This window comes from Pan paniscus, chromosome 15 (assembly GCF_029289425.2).
Source record: "Pan paniscus chromosome 15, NHGRI_mPanPan1-v2.0_pri, whole genome shotgun sequence".
NCBI lineage: Eukaryota > Metazoa > Chordata > Mammalia > Primates > Hominidae > Pan > Pan paniscus.
The window spans coordinates 43,093,820-43,106,047 of record NC_073264.2 but is presented as its reverse complement, the minus strand read 5'-3'; positions in this window follow the sequence as shown (position 1 = coordinate 43,106,047).

Below are 12,228 nucleotides of genomic sequence, written 5' to 3'. Positions count from 1 at the left end.
AAAAGAATATAAATTATACAAGTATGTCCTCAGATGACAAAGGATTTAAACTAGGAATTTTTATACAAAGCTGCACAATCTCATAATAGAGATTTTTAAAAACACATTTCTAACTAACACTTTGGTCAAAAAGGAAGTATCAGATAAAAACAATTTCAATTATATGAAAATGAAAATACAATTTATGAAAATTTGTGGGATGTAGTGCAAAGAGTACTTAGAAAATTATAGTATTACATGCACATATTAGAAAATAGAAAAGATTTAAAAAATAACTTCAGTTTCTCCTCTGGAAAACTAGACAAAGAGAAGCAAATTAAGCCTAAAGCAAGGCAAAGACAAAGAAAACAATAGGAATTAGAATGTTCTCTCATTCCTACTATTCATCATCACACTGGATGATATGGGTTGGGTCTGTGTCCTTACCCAAATCCCATCTCAATTTGTAACCCCCACATGTTTGGGGAGGGGCATTGTGGGAAGTGATTGAATCTTGAGGGTGAACTTCCCTTTTTCTTGTCTCATGATAGTAAGTTCTCACACGATCTGATTGTTTGAAGTGTGTGGCACTTCCCCCTTTGTTCTCTCTCTCTCCTCCCGCCATGTGAAGAACTTCCCCTTTACCTTCTGCCAAGATTATAATTTTCCTGAGGCCTCCCAGTCATGTTTCCCTTTAAGTCTGTGGAACTGTAAGTCAATTAAACCTCTTTTCTTCATAAATTACCCAGTCTCAGATAGTTCTTTATAGCAGTGTGAGAAAAAATACAGAAAATTGGTACCAGGAATGAGGGGCATTTCTGTTAAGATACCTGAAAATGTAGAAGTGATTTTTGAACTCGGTAATGGACAGAGGATGGAACAGTTTGGAGTGTGCAATTAAAGAAAGAATGATGTAGAACGTTTGGAACTTCCTAGAGACTTGTTGATTGGTTTTGACCAAAATGCTGATAGTGATATGGACAGTGAAGTCAAGGCTGAGGTGGTCTCAGATAAAGATGAGGAACTTTTTGGGAACTGGAATATAGGTTACTCTTGCTATGCTTTAGCAAAGGGATTGGTGACAATTTTCCCCTCCGAGAGATCTATGGAACTTTGAACTTGAGAGATATAATTTAGTGTATCTGGCAGAAGAAATTTCTAAGCACCAAAGTATTCAAGAAGTTACCTGGCTGCTCCTAATAGCATACAGTCATATGCATTCACAAAGAGATGCTCTGAAATTAAAACTTATGTTTAAAAGAAAAGCAGAGCATAAAATTTTGGAAAATTTGCAACCTGATCATGTGGTAGAAAAGAAAAAAAAATGTGGGGAGAAATTCCAGCCGGCTGCATAAATTTGCATAAGTAAAGAGGAGCCGGATGTTAGTAGCCAGGACAATGGGGAAAATGTCTATAAAGCATGTCAGAACCTTCATGACAGCCCCTCCCATTACAGGCCTGGAGGCCTAGGAAGGAGAAATGCTTTTGTGGGCCAGGCCCAGGGCACAGGCCCCAACCTTTGATGGCTTCCATGTGGTGTTGGTTCTCTGGGTGCACAGAAGTCAAGAGTTGAGATTTGGGAACCTCTGCCTAGATTTCAGAGGATGTATGGAAGCACATGGATTTCCAGGCAGAAGTCTACTGCAGGGGCAGAGCTCTCATGGAGAACCTTTACTAGGGCAGTGGAGAGGGGAAATGTGGCTTTGGAGCCCCCACACAGAATCTGCACTGGCACACGGCCTAGTAGAGCTGTGAGATAGGGCCACCATCCTTCAGAACCCAGAAATGTAGATCCACTGACAGCTTGCGCAGTGTTCCTGGAAAAGCCACAGGCTCTCAATGCCATCCGAATAAGCAGTGGTGGGTACTGTACCCTTTGGAGCCACAGAGGTGGAGCTACCCAAGGCCTTGGGAGCTCATGTCTTGAATCACCATGCCCTGGATATGTGACATGGATTCAAAGACTATTTTGGAGCTTTAAAATTTAATGATCTGGTTGTTTGAAAGTCTGTAACACTTTCCCCTTCACTCTCTCTCTCTCTTCCCACCATGTGAAGAGCTTTCTCTTCACCTTCTGCCATGATTATCAGTTTCCTGAGGCCTCCCAGCCATGCTTCCTGTTAAGCATGCAGAATGTGAGTCAAACCTCTTTACTTCATAAATTACCTGGTCTCAAGTAGTTTTATGTAGCCATGTGAAAACGTACTAATTCAATGGAAGTCCAAGTTAGTGTATTAAAACAAATATAAATAAAATCTATCCAGACTAAAAATGAAGAAATCTAACTGTCTTTATTTGCCAATAACATGATTGTCTATGGAGAAAAGTCAAAAGAACCTACAACAAAAAACTCCTGGTACTAATAAGCATGTAGAGTATGCATGCAAAATACAAAGTCAATATGTAAAAGTTGGTTAATTTTCAATATAAGCAACAAAAAATGGGAATTTGAAATGTAAAAAAGTACTAATTACAATAGCACCTATATATAAACATTTAGATATCAACCTAACAAAACATATACAGATTATAAGTGTAGAAAAATATGAAACACTGATGAAATAAATCATAGAAGATCAAAATAATAGATATGTCATGTACATTGATGGGAAATTCAATGGTTAGAATATCAATTATTAACAATTTGATCTAAATATTAATAAGATTCCAATAAAAACCACAGAACAATATTTCATAGTTGTAGATAAACATTTATAATTTACATAGAAAGGCAAGAATCTTGGACAGTCAATAAAATGCTAAAGTAGAACAAAGTAGGAGTACTGGCACTACCCCAATTTCAAGACTCCTATAAAGCTTCCTGTAGCCATCTATAAATCTGCAGTAATCAAAACAGTGTTAATAAGAGAATAACACATAGATGAATATGACAGAATAGAGTGTTCAGAAATAGACACATACAAATATTGTTTATTGGTTTTGAACAAAGGACCATGGGCAATTCAGCTAAAAAGAGATAGACAATTTAATAAATGTTGCTGGAACAATTGAATGTCCCTATTAAAAAACAAAATTGAACACAGATACAGACCTTATAATTTAACCAAATATTATATTAGCACAAAATAAATCATACCTCTAAATAATAAATGCAATACAATAAAAATTATAGAAAAAAATCGGAAAAAAAATCATGTGAACAAAGGCTGAAAAACCTTTCAATTTTTAGGTACAATAACAAAAGCACAATCAGAAAAGGAAAAGGTTGGTTTTAGAATGTACTAAGTAAACTTTTGTTCTGTTAAAACCACTAATGCCTAATTGGGTCAACTATTTGGAAAACAGTTGAAAAATCATATTTCTGAAAGAAGACTTACAACCCAAATATAAAAAGAATTATTAAAACTCATTAAGAAAATGAAATTTCAATTTTAAAATGAGCATAAGACGTGAACAGATATTTTACCAAAGTAGACAGACAGGTAGAAAATAGCATATACAAAACATAGTCAACATAATTTGCCATTAGAGGACTGCAAATGAAAAAATTTTAAAAAAAATGAGATATGAACACCCATCTATTAGAATGGCTGAAATCCAAAAATTTAAGAATCTACTAACAGGGTTACAGAGCAAAAAATCCCTTATTCCTTCCTGGTGGGAATGTAAAATGGCATCTCTATTTTGATATAGTTTGGCAGGTTTTACAAAGCCAAATCTATTTTTTCAATACAATTCAGAAATTTTGCTCCTGGTATTTACTCAACTTATCTGAAAACTGATGTTCATATACAAATATGCACAAAAATATTGAGAGCAGATCTCTTCATGGACACTCAAAACAGAAAGCAATCAAAATATCCTTTTGAAGGTAAATTATTAAGCAAATGTGGTATATCCCATAGAATGGAAACCAATTCAGTGAAAAAAGGAATGAGTTTTGAATCCATGCAAATACAAATACATAAGTTTTTTTTGCTGCTGTGTTTTTTTTTTATTATTATTATTTTTAACAAGGTATTGTTCTGTCACCCAGGCTGAAGTGCAGTGGCATATTCTAGGCTCACTGCAACATCCACCTTCTGGGTTCAAGATGTCTCCCACCTCAGCGTCCCAGGTAGCTGGGACTACAGGCATGTGCAACCAAGCCCACCTAATTTTTGTATTTTTGGTAGAGACACAGTTTTGCCATATTGCCCAGGTCTTTAACGCCTGAGTTCAAGTGATCCACCCGCCTCACTCCACCAAATTGCTGGGATTACAGGTGTGAGCCACTGCACCCAGGCTAGATAATTCTTAAATGCATATTTCTTAGTGAATTTACTCAATGTGTAAAGACAACATACTGCACCATTCCATTCAGCTAGTATCCTGGAAAATGCAAAACTATAGAAATTATAGATAAGTGGTTGCCAGGAATTTGGGGAAGGGTATGTTTTGAGTAAGGGAAGTACAGTGAATGTTTCAGAATAGTAAAACTATTCTATATGACACTGCAATCATGGATAGTGGCACTATGCTTTTGTTAAAAGCCATAGAATATTATAGCACCAAAAATAAAAACATAATGTATAAAAATATTTTTAAATAATGTAGGAGAGCAGGGAATTCCAGGATATAATATAGAATGCTACAAAAGCATCTAACCTTGTAAGTGTGTAAAATAACCTCACTGAAAGATGTGGGGTAAATATACTGACCCAAGTAAGTTTTAAAATTAAAGGCATTAAGGAACTGTGCATAAGCACTATATTCTAATTGGGAAGGCAATAGAGAAAGTTAAGTGGGTAGTATATAAAATCTTTATATAACCTCTTTGCAACTTTTTCGTAAATTTAAAAATGCTCTAAAATAAAATCTTTATTAAAAATGAAGAAAACATTATGCCAAGTGAATGAAGCTTATAATTAAAGGTTTCATGCTGAAGTGCAGGTGTATCCAAAAGGATCTTTGCATTGAAACAGGATTCACCATCTAATCTGTCAAAGAAACTCTAGTGCTAGACATTTAAAAAATAACATCCTGAAGAATGAAGAGAGTGCTTCCAAAATGGCCGAATAGGATCAGCTACAGTCTGCGGCTCCCAGCAAGACAGATGCAGAAGACGAGTGATTCCTGCGTTTCCAACTGAAATACCTGGTTCATCTCATTGGGATTGGTTGGATAGTAGGTGCAGACTACGGAGGGTGAGCTGAAGCAGGGCCGGGTGTTGCCTCACCCAGGAAGCTCAAGGGGTTGAAGAATTTCCCTTTCCTAGCCAAGGGAAGCCATGACAGACTGTACCTGGAGAAACTGTACACTCTTGACCAAATACTGTGCAACCTGCAGACAAGGAGATACCCTCCTGTGCCTGGCTCAGTGGGTCCCAAACTCACAGAGCCTTGCTCACTGCTAGCGCAACAGTCTGAAATTGACCTGCGATGTTGCAGATTGGCAGGGACGGGGGTGTCCACCATTGCTGAGGTTTGAGTAGCTCACAGTGTAAACAAAGAGGCCCAGAAGCACAAACTGGGCGGAGCCCACCACAGCTCAACAAGGCCTATTGCTTCTATAGATTCCACCGCTGAGGACAGGGCATAGTAGAACAAAAGGCAGCAGACAGCTTCTGCAGACTTAAATGTCCCTGTCTGACAGCCCTGAAGAGAGCAGTGGTTCTCTCAGCAAGGCGATTGAGCTCTGAGAACAGATAGACTGCCTCCTCAAGTGGGTCCTTGACCCCTGTGTAGCCTGACTGGGAAACACCTCCCAGTAGGGGCCAACAGACACCTCAAACAGGTGGGTGCCCCTCTGGGACAACGCTTCCAGAGGAAGGATCAGGTGGCAATATTTGCTGTTCTGCAGCCTCTGCTGGTGATACCCAGGCAAACAGGGTCTAGAGTGGACCTCCAGCAGACTCCAACAGACCTGCAGCTGAGGGATCTGACTGTTAGAAGAAAAACTAACAAACAGAAAGAAATAGCATCAACACCAACAAAAAGGACATCCACATCAAAACTCTATCTGTAGGTCACCAATATCAAAGACTGAAGGTAGATAAAACCACAAAGATGGGGACAAACCAGAGCAGAAAAGCTGAAAATTCCAAAAAACAGAGTGCCTCTTTTCCAAAGGATCACAGCTCCTCACCAGCAAGGGAACAAAACTGGACAGAGAATAAGTTTGATGAGCTGACGGAAGTAGGCTTCAGAAGGTCTGTAATAACAAACTTCTCTGAGCTAAAAGAGCATGTTCTAACTCACTGCAAGGAAGGTAAAAACCTTGAAAAAAGGTTAGACGAATGGCTAACTAGAATAAACAGTGTAGAGAAGACCTTAAATGACGTGATGGAGCTGAAAACCATGGCATGAGAGCTTCGTGAACATGCACAAGCTTCAATAGCTGATTCAATCAAGTGGAAGAAAGAATATCAGTGATTGAAGATCAATTTAATGAAATAAAGTTAGAAGACAAGATTAGAGAACAAAGAGCAAAAAGAAATGAACAAAACCTCCAAGAAATATGGGACTATGTGAAAAAAACAAATATACGTTTGATTGGTGTACCAGAAAGAGACGGGGAGAATGGAACCAAGTTAGAAAACACTCTTCAGGATATTATCCAGTAGAACTTCCCTAACTTAGCAAGGCAGGCCAACATTCAAATTCAGGAAATACAGAGAACACCACAAGATACTCCTTGAGAAGAACAACCCCAAGACACATAACTGTCAGATTCACCAAGGTTGAAATAAAGGAAAAAATGTTAAGGGCAGCCAGAGAGAAAGGTCAGGTTACCCACAAAGGTAAGCCTATCAGACTAACAGCAGATCACTTGGCAGAAACCCTATAAGCCAGAAGAGAGTGGGGCCAATAATCAAAATTCATAATGAAAAGAATTTTCAACCCAGAATTTCATATCCAGCCAAATTAAGCTTCATAAGTGAAGGAGAAATAAAATCCTTTACAGACAAGCAAATGCTGAGAGATTTTGTCAACACTAGGCCTGCCTTACAAGAGCTCCTTTAAAGGAAGCACGAAACATGGAAAGGAACAACTGGTACCAGCCACTGCAAAAACATGCCAAATGGTAAAGGCCATCAACGCTATGAAGAAACTGCATCAATTAATAGGCAAAATAACCAGTTAACATCATTATGACAGGATCAAATTCAAGCATAACAATATTAAACATAAATGTAAATGGGCTAAATGCCCTAATTAAAAGACACAGACCGGCAAATTGGATAAAGAGTCAAGACCCATGTCTGTATTCAGGAGACCTTCCTCACATGTAAAGACACACATAGGCTTAAAAGAAAGGGATGGAGGAAGATCTACCAAGCAAATGGAAAGCAAAAAAAAGCAGGGATGGCAATCCTAGTCTCTGACAAAACAGACTTTAAACCAACAAAAATCAAAAGAGACAAAGAAGGCCACTACATAATGATAAAGGGATCAATTCACCAAGAAGATCTAACTATCCTAAATATATATGCACCCAATACGTAAGCACCCAGATTCATAAAGCAAGTTCTTAGAGACCCACAAAGAGACTTAGACTCCCACACAATAATAACGGGAGACTTTAATACCCCACTGTCAATATTAGACAGATCAATGAGACAGAAGGTTAACAAGGATATCTAGGACTTGTACTCAGCTCTGGACCAAGCCGACCCAATAGACATCTACAGAACTATCCACCCCAAATCAACAGAATGCACATTCTTCTCAGCACCACATAGCACTTATGCTAAAATTGAGCACATAATTGGTAGTAAAACACTCTTCAGTAATGCAAAAGAACAGAAATCACAGCAAACTGTCTCTCAGCCCACAGTACAATCAAATTAGAACACAGGATTAATAAACTAACTCAAAACCACACAACTACATGGAAACTGAACAACCTGCTCCCAAATGACTACTGGGTAAATAACGAAGTGAAGGCAGAAATAAAGATGTTATTTGAAACCAATGAGAACAAATACACAACATACCAGAATCTCAGGGACACATATAAAGCAGTGTGTAGAGGGAAATTTATTGCACTAAATGCCCATAAGAGAAAGCAGGAAAGATATAAAATCGGCACCCTAACATCACAATTAATAGAAGTAGAGAAGCAAGAACAAACAAATAGAAAAGCTAGCAGAAGGTAAGAAATAACTAAGATCAAAGCAAAACTGAAGGAGATAGGCACACAAAAAACCCTTCAAAAAAATCAGTGAATCCAGGAGCTGGTTTTTTGAAAAGATGAACAAAATAGATAGACTGCAAGCAAGACTAATAAAGAAGAAAAGAGAGAAGAATCAAATAGCCTCAATAAAAATGATAAAGAGCATATCACCATTGATCCCACAGAAATACAAACTACCACCAGAGAATACTATAAATACCTCTACGCAAATAAACTAGAAAATATAGAAGACATGGATAAATTCCTGGACACATACACCCTCCCAAGACTAAACCAGGAAGAAGTTGAATCTCTGAATAGACCAATAACAGGTTCTGAAATTGAGGCAATAATTAATAGCCTACCAACCAAAAAAAGCCCAGGACCACACAGATTCACAGCTGAATTCTACCAGAGATACAAAGAGGAGCTGGTACCATTCCTTCCGAAACTATTCCAATCAATAGAAAAAGAGGGAATCCTCCCTACCTCATTTTATGAGGCTAGCATCATCCTGATACCAAAGCCTGGTAGAGACAGAACAAAAAAAGAAAATTTTAGGCCAATATCCCTGATGGACATCAATGTGAAAATCCTCATGTAAATACTGGCAAACTGAATCCAGAAGCACATCAAAAAGCTTATCCACCACAATCAAGTCGGCATCCCCATCCTGGGATGCAAGGCTGATTCAACATACACAAATCAATAAGCGTAATCCATCACATAAACACAACCAATGACAAAAACCACATGATTGTCTCAATAGATGCAGACAAGGCCTTCAACAAAATTAAACAGCTCTTCATGCTAAAAGCTCTCAATAAACTAGATATTGATGGAACATATGTCAAAGTAATAAGAACTATTTATGACAAACCCACAGCCAATATCATACTGAATGGGCAAAAACTGGAAGCATTCCCTTTGAAAAACAGCACAAGACAAGGATGCTCTTTCACCACTCTTATTCAACATAGTGTTGGAAGTTCTGGCTAGGGCAGTCCAGCAAGAGAAAGCAATAAAGGGTATTCAATTAGGAAAAGAAGAAGTCAAATTGTCCCTGTTTGCAGATGACATGATTGTATATTTAGAAAACCCCATCGTCTCAGCCCCAAATCTCCTTAAGCTGATAAGCAACTTCAGCAAAGTCTCAGGATACAAAATCAATGTGCAAAAATCACAAGCATTCTTATACACCAATAATAGACAAACAGAGAGCCAAATCATGAGTGAACTCCCACTCACAATTACTACCAAGAGTATAAAATATATAGAAATTCAACTTACAAGTGATGTGAAGGACTTCTTTAAGGAGAACTACAAAAGGAGAACTACAAATCACTGCTCAATGAAATAAAAGAGGACACAAATAAATGGAAGAACATTCCATGCTCATGGGTAGGAAGAATCAATACCGTGAAAGTGGCCATAATACCCAAGGTAATTTGTAGATTCAATACTGTCTTCATCAAGCTACCACTGACTTTCTTCACAGAATTGGAAAAAACTACTTTAAAGTTCATATGAAACCAAAAAGAGCCCACATAGCCAAGACAATCCCAAGCAAAAAGAACAAAGCTGGAGACATCACACTACCTGACTTCAAACTGTACTACAAGGCTATAGTAACTAAAACAGCATGGTACTGGTACTAAAACAGATATATAAACTAATGGAACAGAACAGAGGCCTCAGAAATAATGCCACACGTCTAAAACTATCAGATCTTTGACAAATCTGACAAAAACAAACAATAGAGAAAGGATTTCCTATTTAATAAATGGTGCTGGGAAAACTGGCTAGCCATATGTAGAAAGCTGAAACTGGATCCCTTCCTTACACTGTATACAAAAATTAAGACAGATGAAAGACTTAAACATAAGACTTAGGTCATCATAAAAACCCTAGAAGAAAACCTAGGCAATACCCTTCAGGATATAGGCATGGGCAACGACTTCATGACTAAAACACCAAAAGCAATGGCAACAATAGCCAAAATAGACAAATGGGATCTAATTAAACTAAAGAGCTTCTGCACAGCAAAAGAAACTATCATCAGAGTGAACAGGCATCCTATAGAATGGGAGAAAATCTTTTTAATCTACCTGTCTGACAAGCTAATATCCAGAATCTACAAGGAACTTAAACAAATTTACAAGAAAAAAACAAACAACCCCACCACAAAGTGGGCAAAGGATATGAACAGACATTTCTCAAAAGAAGACATTTATACAGAGCCAACAAACATGCAAAAATGTTCATCATCACTGGTCCTCAGAGAAGTGCAAATCAAAACCACAATGAGATATCATCTCACACCAGTTAGAATAGTGATCATTAAAAAGTCAAGAAACAACAGACGCTGGAGATAAAGTCATACTGTGGTAGGGTGGGCTCCTAATCCCATAAGACTCATGTCCCTATAAAAGGGGACATCTGAAGATAGACAAACAGGGAGAACAAACACTTCTCAAAGAAGACATTTATGTAGCCAACAAACATGAAAAAAATCTCATCATCACTGGTCATTAGAGAAATGCAAATCAAAACCACAATGAGATACCATCTCATGCCAGTTAAAATGGCAATCATTAAAAAGTCAGGAAACAACAGATGCTGGAGAGGATATGGAGAAATGGGAACACTTTTACACTGTTGGTGTGAGAGTAAATTAGTTCAACCATTGTGGAAGACAGTGTGGCGATCCCTCAATGATCTAGAAGCAGATAGACTGTTTGACCCAGCAATCCCATTACTGGGTATATACCAAAAGGATTATAAATCATGCTACTAAAAAGACACATGCGCACGTATGTATGTTTATTGTGGCACTATTCACAATAGTAAAGACTTGCAACCAACCCAAAAGTCCATCAATGATAGACTGGATTGAGAAAATGTAGCACATATACACCATGGAATACTATGCAGCCATAAAAAAGGATGAGTTCATGTCATTTTCAGTGACAAGGATGAAGCTGGAAACCATCATTCTCAGCAAACTATCACAAGAACAGAAAACCAAACACCACACGTTCTCACTCATAGGTGGGAGTTGAACAATGAGAACACATGGACACAGGGTTGGGGGAACATCACACAGTGGGGCCTGTCGGGGGGTGGGGGGCTTGGGGAGGGATAGCGTTAGGATAAATACCTAATGTAAATGACGAGTTGATGGGTGCAGCAAACCAATATGGCACATATATACCTCTGTAAAAAACCTGCACGTTGTGCACATGCACCCTAGAACTTAAAGTACAATAAAAAAAATTTTTTTAAATCACATCAAGTGACAGCATGGTGAACTTTCTTTACCAATTTATGCACATAGCTCAAATTAAGTACCCTTCTCCACCCATATAATTGTAACCAGTCAACCCAGTATCCAGTCCTCGAAGTAGAATTTGAACAATCTTTCTTTAAAGTAGCACTTCTGACCTAGAGTTTGTGTAAAGCAAATGGGTCACAAGAACTGTCTGACAGTATATCATAACTTGTAGAAGATCTGCGCAAATCTACCCATGTTAAATATAAACAAAATATAAAGAAACAATGAAATTCCATTATTAGAATACGTGGGAAACTAGATAACCTAAAACTGTTCTGCTAAAACATAGATAAAATTACTACATAAAATCAAATGAAGTCTTTTAAATGATTAGACAAGACTCCAAAAATGTAATAAGATTTCTCTAAGGCCAGGAATACATGACAAAGGAATTAAGACAATAGTGCCTCTAACACATTTCCTGAGCATATCCAGCGATCTGGAAGGTTTAAATATTGTGTGCCCCACATAGAATAGAGTATACAGTCTTCGTGTGTGTGTGTGTGTGTGTGTGTGTGTGTGTGTGTGTGTGTGTGTGTGTGTGATGGAGTTTTACTCTGTTGCCCAGGCTGGAGTGCGGTGGCGCGATCTCAGCTTACTGCAACATCCGCTTCCCAGGTTCAAGTAATTCTCCTGCCTCAGCCTCTCGAGTAGCTAAGATTAAAGGTGCCCACCACCACGCCTGGCTAATTTTTATATGTTTGGTATATACGGGGTTTCACCATGTTGGCCAGGCTGGTCTTGAACTCCTGACCTCAGGTGATCCACTCGCCTCCACCTTCCAAAGTGCTATGACT